This window comes from Dipodomys spectabilis, unplaced genomic scaffold, assembly GCF_019054845.1.
Source record: "Dipodomys spectabilis isolate Male_0828 unplaced genomic scaffold, ASM1905484v1 ptg000024l, whole genome shotgun sequence".
NCBI classification, from domain to species: domain Eukaryota; kingdom Metazoa; phylum Chordata; class Mammalia; order Rodentia; family Heteromyidae; genus Dipodomys; species Dipodomys spectabilis.
In genome coordinates this window covers 26,448,237-26,464,594 of record NW_024870701.1, presented here as the reverse complement: position 1 = coordinate 26,464,594, position 16,358 = coordinate 26,448,237, and positions in this window count along the sequence as shown.

Below are 16,358 nucleotides of genomic sequence, written 5' to 3'. Positions count from 1 at the left end.
ATTGAGCTATAGTACCAGCCCTCATTTTTGAGGCAAGGTTTCACCATGTAGCCTGGGTTGGCCTTGAATTCGGGGTCCTTCTTGCCTCTGCCTCCTGAGTGCTGAGTCACTGGTGTGCACCACTTGATCCAACTTAGGAAGATGTATCCTTTTTTTTCTTTTGGTGGTCTAGGTCCTAAGTTCAAACCTTGTTTTTTCTTTTGGTGGTATTGTTTGAACTTAGGACCTCATGCTTGCTAGGCAAGCACCATACCACTTGAACCATATCTGCACCCTTAGGAGTTTATAGAAGCTCTGAACAAATGCAGCAGTGGTACTCACTGGACACTGTGTTGAAGATGAACTATACAACTGGTGGGTAGGGATGGGAAGGAAGGGGAAGACCTGGCCCATCAAGAAATGTACTCTTCACCTGACATCACCTTTAGCAAAATAAAAAAAAAGAGGCTTCCAGCAAGGGTGGGGACCACAGGGAAGTGAGTGGAGATGCACTCATGAGGCGGTGATTGAACCGGAGTCAGCATCGGTGTCTACCATGGCAATGGTGGGTTGCTGGAATCAGAAGCCCTTCTGTGTGGAGGAGGCAGGGGCTGGTAGGTACCCTGAGGTATGTATGGTGCAGGGACTGCAGGGTCTCTGACTGATCTCCAAGTCCTGGAGCAGCTCAGTTCAAACTGGTTCAATCCAGTTCAAACTGGTCTGTTTTAATCCGGTTCTATCCGGTTTAACCAGGCACGAACCGGTTTAATCCTTTGATCCGGTTTAATAAGGGTTCTAACCGGTTTCATCTGTTTCAATCCCGTTTTGTTTCAATCCAGTTTGATCCGGCTCGTTCCGGCTCAATGCAGTTCTGGATCCGTTTCTACGGGATTTTATTTTACTGTTGGTCGTGGGGGCTGACCTCTGGGCCTGGGCTGTCCCTCAGCTCAAGGCCAGCGCCCTACCACTTGAGCCACTTCTGGCTGGCTTTGTTTTGCTTATGTGGTGCCCTACCACTTGAGCCACTTCTGGCTGGCTTTGTTTTGCTTATGTGGTGCTAAGGAATCGAACCCGGAGCCTCAAATATGCAAGGCAAGCACTCTACCACTGAGCCAACTTACCACTCTCGATATGACTTGTTTTAATGCCAGTTATGGATGGTGCATCGAAGTCTGCTTGGACCTGCAGTGAGCAGGACATGTCACCCCCTAGGTGGCGCTCCAGGCTAGCGCATCTCAGAGATAAAGCTGTTAAGATGGCCTCTCTGGGCTCCGCTCACGTCCCAGAGCCAGCAGTAAAGAGACCCAGGGTGGCAAATAGGATACCTGGCCCACTTCCTGGCCAGTGCCCCAATGCCCCCTAGCCAAGGCCACTTCCCCTTGTTTCTCCTCAGTGAAAATGCAGCAGGGACAAACCTCCCCTCCCCAAGCCAGGAAATCTAGTGGCCAAGGTGGTGAACACCAAAACAAGCAAGGCCAGTCCCCACCCATCATCACCACCAGCTGAGAACCCAGGGCAAGATGGCTGGTGGGTACCATCCATGGCAGCGGAGAGGATGGAACAGCAGTCATGGCTCCCCGACCCCTTCCACCTTCATAGAGTTTGGCAGCTGCTCCCCTTTGCTCTGGCCCTGACAGCTGCCTCCGCCCCCCCCCACCCCCCCTCCAGCCAGTGGAGCCACCCTCCCCAACTCAGTCTTTGGGCAACACCTGACTAGGAGCCATAGCTAGTGAGGTCTGAGGCAGGTGGGAGCATCTAGGACTCACAGAGCAAAGCCAGGTCAGGGGGCATGGGTCCTACACCCCAGCCTGCCATCCCCCCAGTGAACCACCGCCAGGGACAGGAACCCACTGTCACCCTCGAGCCTGTGGTCTGAGCACCTCCGTGGAGGATCAGCATGTCCTGACTGGGAGAGTTCCTAGGAACCCAGCTGGGAGCCAGACAAGTCCCCACCTGTCCATCCCCACAATGCCTCCTCACCTTGCAAGGCCTTCGTGTTCCATTGTCAAGAAAGAGAAGGCCTGAGACTGGATCCTCCAAGGCCTAGACTCTGTACCACACCAAACACACATTCCAGATGCCAGAAAATGCTGCAGAAATACAAGGCACTGGTAAAACCTGGACTGGTACTTTGAGCATGTAATTCATACCTTAAGAGCCTTTGAGTAATGCAAGTTAAAAATCAATGCCGAACAAACTGTGCTGGCTGCCACCATCATTCTCCGACTGTATTTCCACACTGCAAGGATAAAAATAGACTTCCTCAGGAGCCACGTCCCACAGGGCACACAAAATAGAACTCACCTCTGACACCCGCCTGAGACCAGTCTTACTTGGTCGTACCATGTGCTGCTATGGGGGTCAGGCCTTCTCACTGCTGTTCTCACTGCTCTGGGGAAGTGGAGTACATATCTCCCCTCCCCCAACCAAAGGTGATGGTGGGGTGAGACAAGGCCACCTGACAAAGGACCTCCTTGATAAGTCTAATAACTCAGCTTTAGAATCAATAGAAATCCCCTTTGCCTAAGTGCAAAGCAATTGCTCTCATCAAACAATAGTAAAGGAAACAAACAAATATCCTAAAGATTAGTGAAAAGAGGGGCTGGGAAAGTGGCTCAGTGGTAGAGTGCTTGCCTTGCATGCATGAGGCCCTGGGTTGGATTCCTCAGCACCACATAAGCAAAAAGAAAAAAGCTGGAAATGGCACTGTGGCTCAAGTGGTAGAGCGCTAGCCTTGAGCTGAAGAGCTGAGGGACAGAGTTCAGGCCCCACGACTGGACCACCCCCCCCAAAAAAAAAGATTAGTGAAAAGAGGGGAGAATGTGTTTTAGTTGTAGTACACTGCGTTAAAGTGCTTTGTTTTGTAGTCTACTATGTTAAAACACTGACAACTACCAGGCTTGTGTACATAGACATGTTTGTTAAGAAGGCAAATCTCATGAAAATACCCTGGGAAATGATGGGTATAGTAAGATAAATATATTTATTACCTTGATTAAGATGGTGCTTCAGGGGTGTTGGCCTATGTTCTGTCTCCTTGAATTGCACACATTAATTATTTGCAGTCGATTTCTATTAATTACACTTCAGCAGAGCTGTTCAGAGAATTCCAAGGGATCCCTGGATGCTAAGCAGGAGTGATTGCAGCCTTCCTTGGAAGAGCCTGGCTTCAGTTAAGTGAGATGCTACTCAGCGTGAGGCTTTAGAGTCACAGAATTGATGCACAGGTGGCCCTTCATTGTGTGACTCGGCAGGAGAAGATGCAGTGAGCTAAGCAGGGCTGCAGTTTGGCCACTTGGGAGGCTGAGCAGGAGGATGGCTTGAGTCCAGGAGTTTGAGGCCAGCCTGGGCAGCACAGTGGGACTCTATGTCAGGAAAACAAAAACCAACCTCAAGGCAATGACATGCGCTGAAGGTTAAAATGGCTTGCATAACCGTGAACATGGCTGACCACTCAGAAGCCCCTGGTCTTCCCAGCCTGCCTCAGGAAGTAGGAGCTATAACAAGCCCTTTCAGCCAGCCTGACCCCAAAGCTTCCAGTGCCACCAGCCCATGCAACAGGTACCTCCACCCACCCTTCAGTGCCTGTCTTCATGCTGAACAGACTATCTCCTGGGGTCCCTCAGACCCACCCTTTGTACCCCTAGACGATTCCCATAGACAGAGGCTGCCCACACACTTGACGGATTCCTATCCTCCCCACAATCCGGGATATGAACTCCTCACCCCAGGAGTTTGCTCACCCCCCCGAGGTCCATACATTGTGGCCCAAGGCTAACCAACATGCAAAGGAGCCACATGCCCCCCATAGATAGCTCTTACGCTTGACAAGGATTGAGGTTTCATGGTTATGTAAGTCAGGAGATGGCGAGTTAAAAACACATAGATTTTTCATAATTTGGTATCTTCTTGGGGCTTTTAAAAGACTTAAATGTTTCAGGATCTCCTCTAAGGGAAAGAATGAGGTAGTATCCAAACATAACAGCTTCCCAAAGGGAGGTGATCTGGGAACAGACTCATCACCATTGATGATCTCAAGGGAACCCACTTTGAGAAGCTCTGCCCAGAGCACCTATATTGGCAGAATTACCCTAGCCCAACGGTCTCTGGAAATCAGTGTCTCCATACAGTACCGGCAGGAGAGCTCAAGAGCCTTCATAGTCTTATATCTTCCCATTGGGGTTCATTTGACCCAATTTACTTCCACTTTCTCTTCTGGATTTGATTCACCTGAACTGGTTTACAATTTGTTAACATGTACAAATTGGCGTTCTGGAAAACCACACCAGGTCAGCCAGTAGAAGACTTCTGGGAAATCAAGAAACTAAATCATCCTTGGGAGATTGGGAATTGATTTTAATGGCACTAGGTGGAGAGATGGAGGCTAGGAGAAGGTTGGTGTGATGCCAGCTCATGCCAGAATTATGAGGTAACGCTGTCCACTGTGCAAGTTGCACCTCCAGTTCTTTATTAAGATAAATATCGCTGCCATTTGCTGGTTCTAGCAATGGAAACCCAAGAGAGCAAATCATCTTTCCAAAGTGGAAGCTGCATCTACTGGGGAGATTGGAAATGCATATGATTTATTAGGAAAAATCTGTGAGAGCAAACCTCAGACACATTCTGGCTAAACCATTACACTTAAGAAACTATATGGCTTTTTTTTCCACATTCAAGACAAAAAAAAGAGTAAGGCACAAAAAAATTAAGGAGAAAAATAAGGTGGGTTTCAGATGTCTTTCCAGCAGCCATGCATGCAGAACAAAGGAGAAATGTCTACAAGGAAAAAGAATATGATCCAAGTGGACTTTCCCCCAGCTGAGGTGGAATATAAGTGGAAAGAGAACTCCCATTTTCAAGCATCAACAGACTCAGGAAACAGCATTTATGAGCCCTTTGAAAATCTGAAGGGGTAGAATCTCCTTTACTAAAGAATGAATCAAAATCCAAGTCCTGTTATTCTGAAACTGTACCCGTAGGTCTGGACGGAGCATGAATCTACTCAGGTACAGGCATATGATTAAACACACAAGATAATTATAGTTTCAGAGTGCACCGTGGAATGTTGTAAACTCTGACAAAGGATATTAGAAGCTCTAGAGCTGAGCAGACAATGTGTCCAAATATTAATCCTTCATCAATAGATAATATCACCAAACAATGCCATCCATATGGAAACACATGTAAAAAAATAAACACACACACAGAGTGCAGCTTCTTAAATTCCCTTAAATTTGATGGCATCTTCAAGGAATTTTTAGTGCCCTTGTAGGGAGGAACGATCTGTCCCAAATTTTTGTTCCTGTTAAAGTCATTTAAAATCAAAGTTCTCTACATCCTTCTATCCATACACTAGAGAGATGTCTGGAATGCTGTGAACCAAATGCCATCATCAATTATCTTTAGGTAGAACTCTTAGTGATTTGTTCATTGTTTTCTTCTTTGCCCTTTTCTGTACTGCATCAATTCTTTATAATTAGCAGGTATGTTTTATATTAGAACAATGACCTACTTAAAAAAATAAAAGAATGTACAAAGAGATGTCCAACAGATGCTCTCAGAAGAGAAAGTAGGAGCTAGGTGCTGGTGGTTCACACCTGGAATCCTAGCTACTCGGGAGGCTGAGAGCTGAGAATTAAGGTTTGAAGCTAGCCTAGACAGACAAATCCATGAGACTCTTAAATCCCAGTAAGCAGAAAAAGACAGAACTGGAGGTATGGCTCAAGTGGTAGAGCATCAGCTGTGAATGAAAAAGCTAAGTAAAAGCATGAAGACCTGAATTCAAACTCCCAGTGCCAGCAGAGAGAGCGGGTGTGGGAGAAGGGAAGAGGAGAGGAGAGGAGAGGGGAGAGGAGAGAGAGAGAGAGAGAGAGAGAGAGAGAGAGAAGGAAATAAGTATACTAACAGTAGACAAAATGGAATTTGAAGCAAAAAACTTTAGAGTTATGAGACAGCTTGAAGAACACAGAAGAGCTAAAATTTTGATATTCCAAATCATATAATGACAAGATTCATAAACCGAAGACTACTGAAAATGTAAGGACTTAATGTGCATACACACAATGTAGTGAAATATTTTAGTATATGTACTTCTGAATTTGAAATCTCTAGTAAAAAACAAACATGAAGAATCTAAATATTAGAATCAGCAAGTGTGATTTAATACATACATAGAATTCAGCATCTTTCCAATGGAAAAAGTTCATTGGCTTAAAAAAAAAGAGGCACTAGAGTTTGAACTCGGGGCTTCTTCTAGCTGGCCGAGCACTCTCACACTTGAGCCCCACACTTAGCCCTTTTTGCTTTTGTCATTTTTTCAGATAAAGTTTCACTTTGCCTACGGCCAGATTTGAACCCTAATCCTCCTACTTTCTGCCCTCTGATAGCTGGGATTACAGAAGTTTACCACTAGTGGCTTGTTGTTTGAGAACCTCATTCACTTTTTGTCCCTGCTGGCCTCAAACCACAGTCAACCTATCTGTCTCCTAAGTAGTTAGGATTACAGGAGTGAGACACTGTGCCTAGCCTTGGTCTTGGGATATTAAAAAAAATCCTGTTTAGTTCCAAAGAAAGTGTGAATAAAATATAAAAAGTGTTAATATACAAGCCAAATCTCCCCAGCATAAACCAAGACAACAAGACAACAACAACAAAACATCATAAAATAGCATACTTTAAAGGGTCTTAACTTCTTAGAATTGAAACACACTCTTCTAAATAACTCCCAGGTCTGAGGAATTTAAATAATACCTGGAATATAATGAAGAAGAGATAGACTTGGACTCGTTGGGAAAAAGAAAAAGAGAAAAGAAGGTGAAAGAGAGGGAGGGAGGGAAGGGAATAAAAAGGGAAGGAAGGAAAACACAATGGAGGGTATAAGAACTAACTTGAAACTTGTTGGTTATTGGGCAACCCCACATTGTGAGTCACCTGATGCCACTTCAGCAGCCATTTGGGGGCCACTGGGGCAGTTCGTTTCTCCCTCCATCTGTAGGATGACAGACACAGCAGGATTAGCCCTAGGGTCACTCCTGTTTTAGTCCATTTGGTTCCTACTACATCTTTTACCACCACTCCAATCTGTAGCCCAAATTCACATATTGGACGACTTGACATAAAAATCGCATCTCTGCCTTCTTTTAAAAACTAAGGGATAGGTCAGGCACTGGTGGCTCATGCCTGTAATCCTAGGCTAGCATCTGAATCTAGGGGTTTGAAGCCAGCCAGGCTAGGAAAGTTCATGAGACTTATTTCCAGTTAACCACAAAAAAAAAAAAAAACAAAAAAAAACAAGAAGTGGCTCTGTGGCTCAAGTGGTAGCTCCACCCACTTTTTTTAAAAGCAAAAAAGCTAAAAAAAGGACAGTGATGGGTCCCTAGTTCAAGTGAAACCTCCAGAGGAAGGAAATGAAGGTAGTTTCTGAGGGTGATTGTACTTTTGTGACAAATGAAACAGAGAAAGCCAACTTGGGATTTTCCCTTCTTCCTCCTGGGAGCTGTAAATTCAGATGTCACAGAAGTCCCAGAATATCATAGTGAAATGTGCCAGGCCCGATCACTTCACAGAACCAAGGATTCCTTCCGTGGTCTCTGGAAATGTTGAGGGCACTAGAGTTGAATTTTCTGCTTTTCTTTTGCAGATGAACGCAATCATACTAGATACCCAGGACTTGTCGGCACCTTGATTGATTGATGGATGGATGGATGGATGATTGATTGATTTAGCCAGTCCTGGGGTTTAAAGTCAGGGCCTGGGCACTGTCCCTGAACTTCTTTTGCTCAAGGCTAGCACTCTACCACTTGAGCCACAGTGCCAATTCTGGCTTTTTCTTATGTGGCACTGAGGAATCGAACCCAGGGCTTTATGCCTGCTAAGCAAGCACTGTACCACTGACCACCTTCCCATCCTGCCAGTACCTTTAATAGGCCAGTGTTGATTCTGAATCTCTGAGTGAGAAAGAGAACAATTCCAAAGCAATTCCAAAGTTTCACAACTGAGGTTCCATTTGTTTTAGAAGGAAATTTCTGGAACAGCAGTGTTTCAAGTACATGCCTTGGAATCCTGACTAGAAAATCACATGCCTGGTGTGAGGTGAAGACTTGATATGGGTCGCCTGTTCCTACCCTGTATTCTTCTTCCCTTTGAGGGCAACAGACCCTGTCATCTGCTTCTACCCAGAAAAAAGGGCGGTGATGGGATGTGTTTCCATGGTGATGCTGTTTGAGAGGTAATTGTTCAATGGACATTCACATATACGTAGCTGAGTCTTGCTAACCTGTGGTACAGTCTCTTGCTGGAAGCAGGACACACATGCCATGCTTGCATTGCCTATAGAGGGCACAGAACAGGAACTGAGGAAGCTTCTAGAAGCCAGTCATGTAATCACAAGAAACCAAATTCTACCAACAGCGAGATGAGCTTAGAAGAGGACCCTGGCCTCAGATGAGAGGTAGAGCCTACCAAAACTCTACTGCCTGCTTGAGACACTGAGCAGAAAGAGTTGTGCTGTCCCAAAGTTTCTGTTCCATGGAAAGCACAGGCCAGTCAATGCAGTGTTATTGCAACAAGAAGATGGTAGTAATTGCCCAGCAATGGAAACTAGTGCACCTCGAAAGCATTGGCTCCCAATACAGTGCTCACAACTGGTAGGTTTAATCTGGGGCTGATGAAGACTTTCTCTGCAGCCCACTTACTTGTCTTCCAGCACCCTTTCCCCCAACAGAGAGGAGGAAGAGGGTGTGTGTGTGTGTGTGTGTGTGTGTGCGTGTGTGTGTGTGTGTGTGTGTGTGTGTGTGTGTGTGTGTAAGTACTGGGGCTTAAACTCAGGGCCTTGCACTCTTGCTCAGCTTTTTCCACTCAGGCTAGTGCCCTATCACTGAGCCATGCTTATGGTTCAGCTTTTATATTTATTCATTGGACTAGAGTCTTTGAAAAAAAAATTTTTTTTGCCAAGGCTGACTTCAAGCTTAGATCCTCAGATATCAGTCTCCTGATTAGCTAAGATTATAGATGGGAGCCATTGGTGTCCAGCTTTGAAAACTAATTTATACACACACCTGAATAAAAGAAATCACACCAAACACAGGCTATTCTATCAAATGTCTCATCTTAGTGCTTTGAGTCTAAAAATCTCCCTAAGAACCTCTTCGGGGGGCTGGGAAGGTGGCTCAGTGGTAGAGCGCATGCCTTGTATGCCAGAGGCCCTGGGTTCGATTCCTCAGCACCACATAAGCAAAAAGAAAAAAGCCGAAAGTGGTGCTGTGGCTCAAGTGGTAGAGTGCTAGCCTTGAGCTGAAGAGCTGAGGAACAGCGCCCAGGCCCAGAGTTCAGGCCCCACGACTGGACCCAAAAAAACAATAAGAACCTCTTCGGGAGAATTAATTTCACCTCCTGTCCTTGGTCCCTCTGTGCCCAGAGAACCTGGCTGTTCTCCTCCAGAGACCCACTCATTGCTCTGGAAAACTATTTTGCTCTTCAGGGAAGAGACCCTGTTTTCCTGGTATTTTGCTTATTTAACATTCTTTCCTGACCTTGTTTGGCATTCCAAACACATGCCTGACATGTCCCAAAGAGTAACAGATAGGTAAGAGTAGCAAACACTCTTGGTTGGCTCTTCTGTTCAAGGATACCCCCCACATCCCAGCCAACATTTGTTGTTGTTCAAATTTATAATGTTGGCCATTCTCGCTGGTGTGGGTTGTTTTGATTTACATTTCCTTAATCTGGTTTGCCTGATTCTTGAGAACAGCTCCTGGTCCCCCTAGTTATGGATCTAATGCTTGCGGTAAATCATTTGCCTGCTCACCTTCTAGAACCTTTTCTGTCCAGGGGAGCCTTACCTGCCCATCTGTTCTCCCATAAGTCAGGTGGAATTAGGACATCACATTCCAGCTGGGATGCCTTCTAACATTCTGACATTGAAACACAGACCGCCCCCCCTCAACCCCCAAGCTCAGCAACCTTTCCAAACCCATGCCACAGCTAAGGAAGACCCTTCCAGAACCATACTCTGTCACTGGGATTGGCACCAAGCTACAAAACAAGAAACATGCTCCCCTCCCCCCCCAGAATTCAACTGACTACTTTCTAATAATAACTTCTTTTCAAACTCTAACTGTCCTTCACTTCCATTTTCCAGTTTCTCTCTCGATTCTTCTGACCCAAGTAGTTTCATTAGTTTCTTTTCCAGTTTTACATCTCCAGTAAGATCCACTTCCCTTTACCCGTTTAGTTATGTCTTTGTGTTTGGTTGATGATGGCACCAATTTCTGAGGAGTAAACCTTGGCCTACTTCAAATGTTGGCAGTCCTCAGCTGTGGTCAGTGGAAGAGGCATCTGGGTTTTGGAGAAAGAAGTCTGGATAGAACATCCGGCTACATCCTAACAATTGGCTCATGCCTTGGCTATTCAGGAGACTGAGCTCTGAGAATCATGGTTCAAAGCCAACCCAGGCAGGAAAGTCCACGAGACATTTATCGCCAACTAACTGCCAAAAAACTGGAGGTGGCCCAATGATAGAGCCTTAAGTAAAAAAGCTGAAGAACAGCACGCAGGCCCTGAGTTCAAGCCCAAGTACACACACACACACACACACACACACACACACACACACACCTACCTCACACAAACAAGAAACAAAAACCCATCTCTTTTTAGGCTAGAAAGCCCAGTGTGGCCCATTGGCCAAATGGCTATAGCTCAGCCCTCAGCATCCATTCCAAGTTCCTCCCAGAGCCATTATTGTCAGAAAGAGCTAGTCCATGGAGAAAGGGAGACGAAAACACCAGTCACAGACAGTTAATGCAAGGCCAGGGAAGGGTAGCAAAGAGCTATGCCACTCAACAGTGTCTGGCTTCCCACTTGGCTCTCGCTGCATCACTTGGATCCTGTTCCAGTATCCCTTCCCCTTCCCAGGTGGGTTTCTTCTTCCTAGATGTTTCTAGGTCTTGTGTGGACTTGTGTAAGTGCTCAGACCACAGTGTGATGTGGTTCATTTAATAACACGTCCTGAGTCTATAAATTCCTTGAAAGCAGTGACTGTGTCCTAATCCTCTGTTCTCTCTTGAAGCATAACACAGGACTTGGAGCACAGTGATATTCCTGTTTAACAAGTAACTTCTTTCAACTTGGCTGAACTGGGGAATCTGCAGAGAAGGATACTGGCAGGAGGCATGACTGCATGAATTATCAGCATCCAGGATGATCAGAAGTGCAGCTCAAGCCTGACACTCGTGCCTGTAATCCCAGCTACTCAGAAGGCTGAGATCTGAGGATTGAGTTTCAAAGCCAGTTTGGGCAGAAAAGTCTATGAAGTTCTTATCTCCAGTTTAACAGAAAAAAAACAAGTGGAAATGAAGTGTGGCTCAAGTGATAGAGTATCACCAGCTGTGAGCAAAAAGAAACCTTGACACCTTGAGTTCAAGCCACAGTACTGGCACTAAAATGAAAACAAAATAAAACAAACTTATTCTGTTTGGGGGTGGGGGAGAGAGATTCCAGCTCTCTTATGATTAAAAAGTCCCAGGAGAACTTCAAGTGCACTTAGATCCAGGAACTCTATCCATATTACCAGGACTGAGTCTCTCTTTATCTCCTGCTTTTTTGCTCTGAGCTGTTTCCTTTCTCAGTCTCTAACATGGGCCAAGGGTTCCATGGTATTTCTAGGCCACTGTCCACGTTTATGTGAAGTTAGGGAAACTATGTGCCTTGGTCTCAGCTAGACCAGAACAAGTGGTGTCGATTATTCCCAGCTCTGCTGAAATACTGTGCACTTGATCCCACAGGTGTGGGATCTTCACGCCCACAGACTCTGTCCTACCCAAGGCAAGCAGATATGGGGTCCAGGTACACCAAGTGTGTGAATTAGGCAGGCTCCAGATGGCTAGGAATATGCTAATGTGAATCTTCAATGGAGCCCTTTCAAAAGATGGAATTTAAGGTGGATTTAGTATAACTGAGCTACTGAGCATCATAACTCAGACTAGACTAACTGTAGCACCCTTGAAACACATTAGTCTACAACTGGCAAAGTCACCTAACACAAAATCCCTTTATAAGAAAATGTTGACTTTCTCCAGTAGTTCATTGCATACAGTACACTATAGACTGTTGGCTATTGACTCTCGTAACTACATGGCTGCCCAGGAGTTGTGGTTCACTGACACTGGTATTGTATTGCATTAGCCAGGAAAAGGTCCAAATTCACAATTCAAAGTATAATTCCCATCCGGTTGTTCCCAGTAATATGAAAGGTTGAGATCAGAAGGACTGAAGTTCCAGGACAACTTAGGAAAAAAATGTTTACCTTGACAGAAGAAGCTGGGTGAAATGGTCATAGGAGGATTATGGTCTGGGTGCAGGCCTGGGCAAAATAAGAAATCTAATCTCAAAAACTAACCAGTAGCAAAACAGTGATAGAGGTGTGGCTTGTCAGTAGAGCACTTGTTTAGCAAAGCACAAGGCCATGAGTTCAAACCTAACTACCACCAAAGAGTATGGGGTGGAGGAGAAGGGAGTGGGAAACAATCACTTTACCAGTGTAAAGTAAAAAAAGCCATCAGTAAAATGATCTTCAGTTGGAATCATCTTTACTGAAAGTAATGAAATTGGTAGGAATTTGTGGCCCTAGTGGTCTTAGGGCTGTGAGAAAACAGAGACAATTATTTATTTATTTTTATTTTATTTTTTTTTGTCTCAGCAAGGCCCCGCCCCTCTGTTCAGATTGGTTGACCTCAGGTTCACAATCTACTTGCCATTGGCTAGTTAGTTTGAACAGGGTAAGGTATTTATATAAGGTGACCACTCAGAGGCTTGGACAGTATACAAGTAATCCCAAAACATACCCATACCCTCCATTATTAATTTCTTCTCTCTTTTTTTTTCTTTCTTTCTTTTTTAACCTCAGATCAGAACTCAAACTTTGGCTCATTGACACTTTGGCTCATGGGCTAGCACTCTACCAACTGAGTCCTACATCCCACCCCAGTAGGGACAACTTATTTATTTGTCACTATCCTGAGGCTTGAACTCAGGGCCCAAGTACTCTCCCTGAGCGTCTTTTGCTCAAGGCTAGCACTCTTTTTTTTTTTTTTTTTTTAAGGCTAGCACTCTTGAACCACAGCTCCACTTCTGGCTTGGTCATGGGACAAGAGTCTCATGAACTTTCCTGCCCAAGGTGGGACCCTCACCTTTCCCAGACTCATGAACTTTCCTGCCCAAGGTGGGACCCTCACCTTTCCCAGTCTCATGAACTTTCCTGCCCAAGGTGGGGCCCTCACCTTTCCCAGTCTCATGAACTTTCCTGCCCAAGGTGGGACCCTCACCTTTCCCAGACTCATGAACTTTCCTGCCCAAGGTGGGACCCTCACCTTTCCCAGACTCATGAACTTTCCTGCCCAAGGTGGGACCCTCACCTTTCCCAGACTCATGAACTTTCCTGCCCAAGGTGGGACCCTCACCTTTCCCAGACTTCAATGCTGAGAGCAAAGCCTCATGGAAAATACCCATCAGCCTTTCCCTTTTTCAAGACAATGTTCTCTCAGCTGTCTACAACACCCTCTATTTCCTTCCTCCCCAAGTCTAGGCCTTCTTGGTACCAAAACCAAGCTAAGGGCCTTCTGAGGCCAACTTGCCTGCACTAGGGTTTAACAGGCCTTCCCTGTGATTGTTCCAGGGGAGCCCGATTGGCTGTAGGGATGCCCTATGTTCTTTTCTAGAAGTGATTCCTTGCTCTGCTGAAGTCTATGGTCAACCCCTAACAACCCTTCTGCCTTCAAGGGTAGAGGAAAAAAATGATACAAAGTTACACCTGTGAAGTGTCCCCAAAATGCTAGGAGGGCCCTGCCAGTAAGGAGCCTGCGAGGCCCCTCCTCTAAGCAGGCTGGGGTCTCCTCGCAGCCCCTCATTCCAAGGGCACAGAGCAAAGTGACTCCAGGCAAGGAGGCCTTTGTACCCACGGCCACTCTTACCACTACATTTTGTAGTTCAGTCCCCTGGTTCATTTCTGGAAATCTCAGAAAAAGAGTTTAGTGACAAGATCTCTGCCACGCAGGCTGAGCTCATTCTCAGCCACCTCCCTTCTTGGCACCCCACAAGTCCTGGCAAGTCAAGATCATCCCCCAAATGCCCAAAGCACCCCAACAAAATATTCACCCTGGCCCAGAATGATGGCCATTTTGTGTGGTCAACTATTTCCCAAACTGTCTCAGTTTAAGAACCGAGAGTTACCCATAATTGGAAGTCCCTGGGTCCAGAGCACACGGGACATTGGTTACTGCCAACTTCTCCAACTACTCCTCTGGCTCTGGCCCAAACCTCAGTGCAGCTCTCAGATGCAAAGTTTAAATTTTGGTTATTTCTCCAAACATAGGTCAAGAGATGCCATCTGCCAATCAGTAAAGACTCACCAGGACGTCCCTGAGCTCAGCTCCGCCCTCCCAGCCAAGGAAACAAGGCTTACTTAATATCAGCACAAACAAGAAGTGATTTTGAGAATAGCATCATTTCCAGAGTAAAACTTACTAAGTCCCTAAGAGCACCGTGTGCAGCGCTGGGAGTTAGGCATGCTTGCATGTAATCCGAACCACAAACCGTGAGGTGGGCCTTTCTCATGGGCATCCATACAGATTTAGTCTTCATAGTGCAGCTTGCCTAAGGTCACCCCATTAGCACAGCTCTTGTCACCCCAGCCTGGGAGCCTTTGATCCCCGCTTTTCCCTCAGCTTCATGGAATGAGGTAAGGTCTATTCAGGGAGCTCTGTAAAGAGGCTTCAGAGGAACAGAACTCCAGCTTTGGGCTTAGGCCAGAGTGAGGCTGGCAGGGCTTCTTACCCACGTGACCTTGGACAAGTTACTTCACCTGTAAGGTCAGGACACTGCCTGTAGTCTGTAGGTAGGATGAAAGGGAGCAGGTACGTAGATTCAACACCAAAGTGGATGTACTTAAGCTAACTGTGATTGCTTCAGCTCCAACTTACTTTGAAAAGAGCAGGGTGCTGGGGTGTGAACTCAGGGCCTCATGCTTGCTAGGCTGGCATGATACCACCACTAAGCCATGCCTCCAGCCCTGCCTTTCACAGGTTACTTCTAGGATAGGATCCTGCTTCCTGCCTTTACTCATGCCTGATCACAGATCTACCTACTCTAGGCTTTCTCTGTTGCTGGTATCACAGGCATGCACTATTACTTCTAAATTCACTTCCATTGAGGAGTCTTTTCTGCCTGAGCTGGCCTCAGATTATGATCCTCTTGTTCTCAGCCTCCCAAGTAGGTATTATAGGTATGAACCACCAGTACCCAGCAAAATATATCCAGTAAGGTTTTTCTTGTGGTTGTTGTTTTTTTTATTGGGAGATCAGAGCTGGGTTTTGAACTTAAAGCTTTATACTTGCTAGGCAGGTACTCTACCATTTAAGCCACTCATCCAACCATCAGCTCTGACATTTTAAAACATTCCCTCTTCCCATTCCCTTTTTGCCAAGCCAGTAGAACGTCCTTATGGTCCTAAATGCCCTGTAGGCAGACAGTACAGCTGTCGATAGCCAGGCACCAGAAGCTCATAGTTGTAATCCTAGCTAATCAGGAGGCTGAGATCTGAGGATGGAAGTCTGAAGCCAGTCTGGGCAGGAAAGTCCCTGAGATTCTTATCTTCAATTAATCATTCAAAAGCCAGATGTAGAGCTGTGGCTCAAGTGCTAGAGTACTAGCCTGAGAAAGAAAACTAAGGAACAGCACCCAGGCCCTGAGTTTAAGCCTGAGTACTGGCGCGCGCGCGCACACACACATACACACACACACACACACACACACACACACACATATTAAGATTTGTATCGTTTTCTCAAATTTTTATATTTCCAGAAAATAAAAAAGACATATCCATGGCCCAAAAGGAGGCCAGCATGGTGGAGGGGAGGGACGGGAGAGGAAGGCCTGTTCCTGAGAGGCTTGTGGTGGCTGTGGCTAGCCCCTGCCCGACAGTGGCCACTGGGAGAACCCACACAGCACCTTCTAGAAGTCAGAGACCAGATGTAGGTTTCATTTAGCACTATTGTTGTAAGGTAAATCATCCCAGAGCCACATTTTAAAATATAGAATATTGGAGTCTTTATTATACAGTTAACAGGCTGCAGGCCACCAGTTGTTACAAAGGCCTGCAGCACACAAATACACACAACACAGCCAGGAAACATGCTAAAGAGAAAAGAAATAACAAGAACAATACCAACAAGCCAATTCAGCTCCAGTGGAGAGCTGAACTGGGACGCTATGATGACTGGAGATGAGCCAGGAGACAGGACACAGGACACGATCACAGAGACACACGTGGCATGGAGTCCGGTGGCTGGGCTGGTCCGGGACTAAATAGGTCGGCCCAGGGC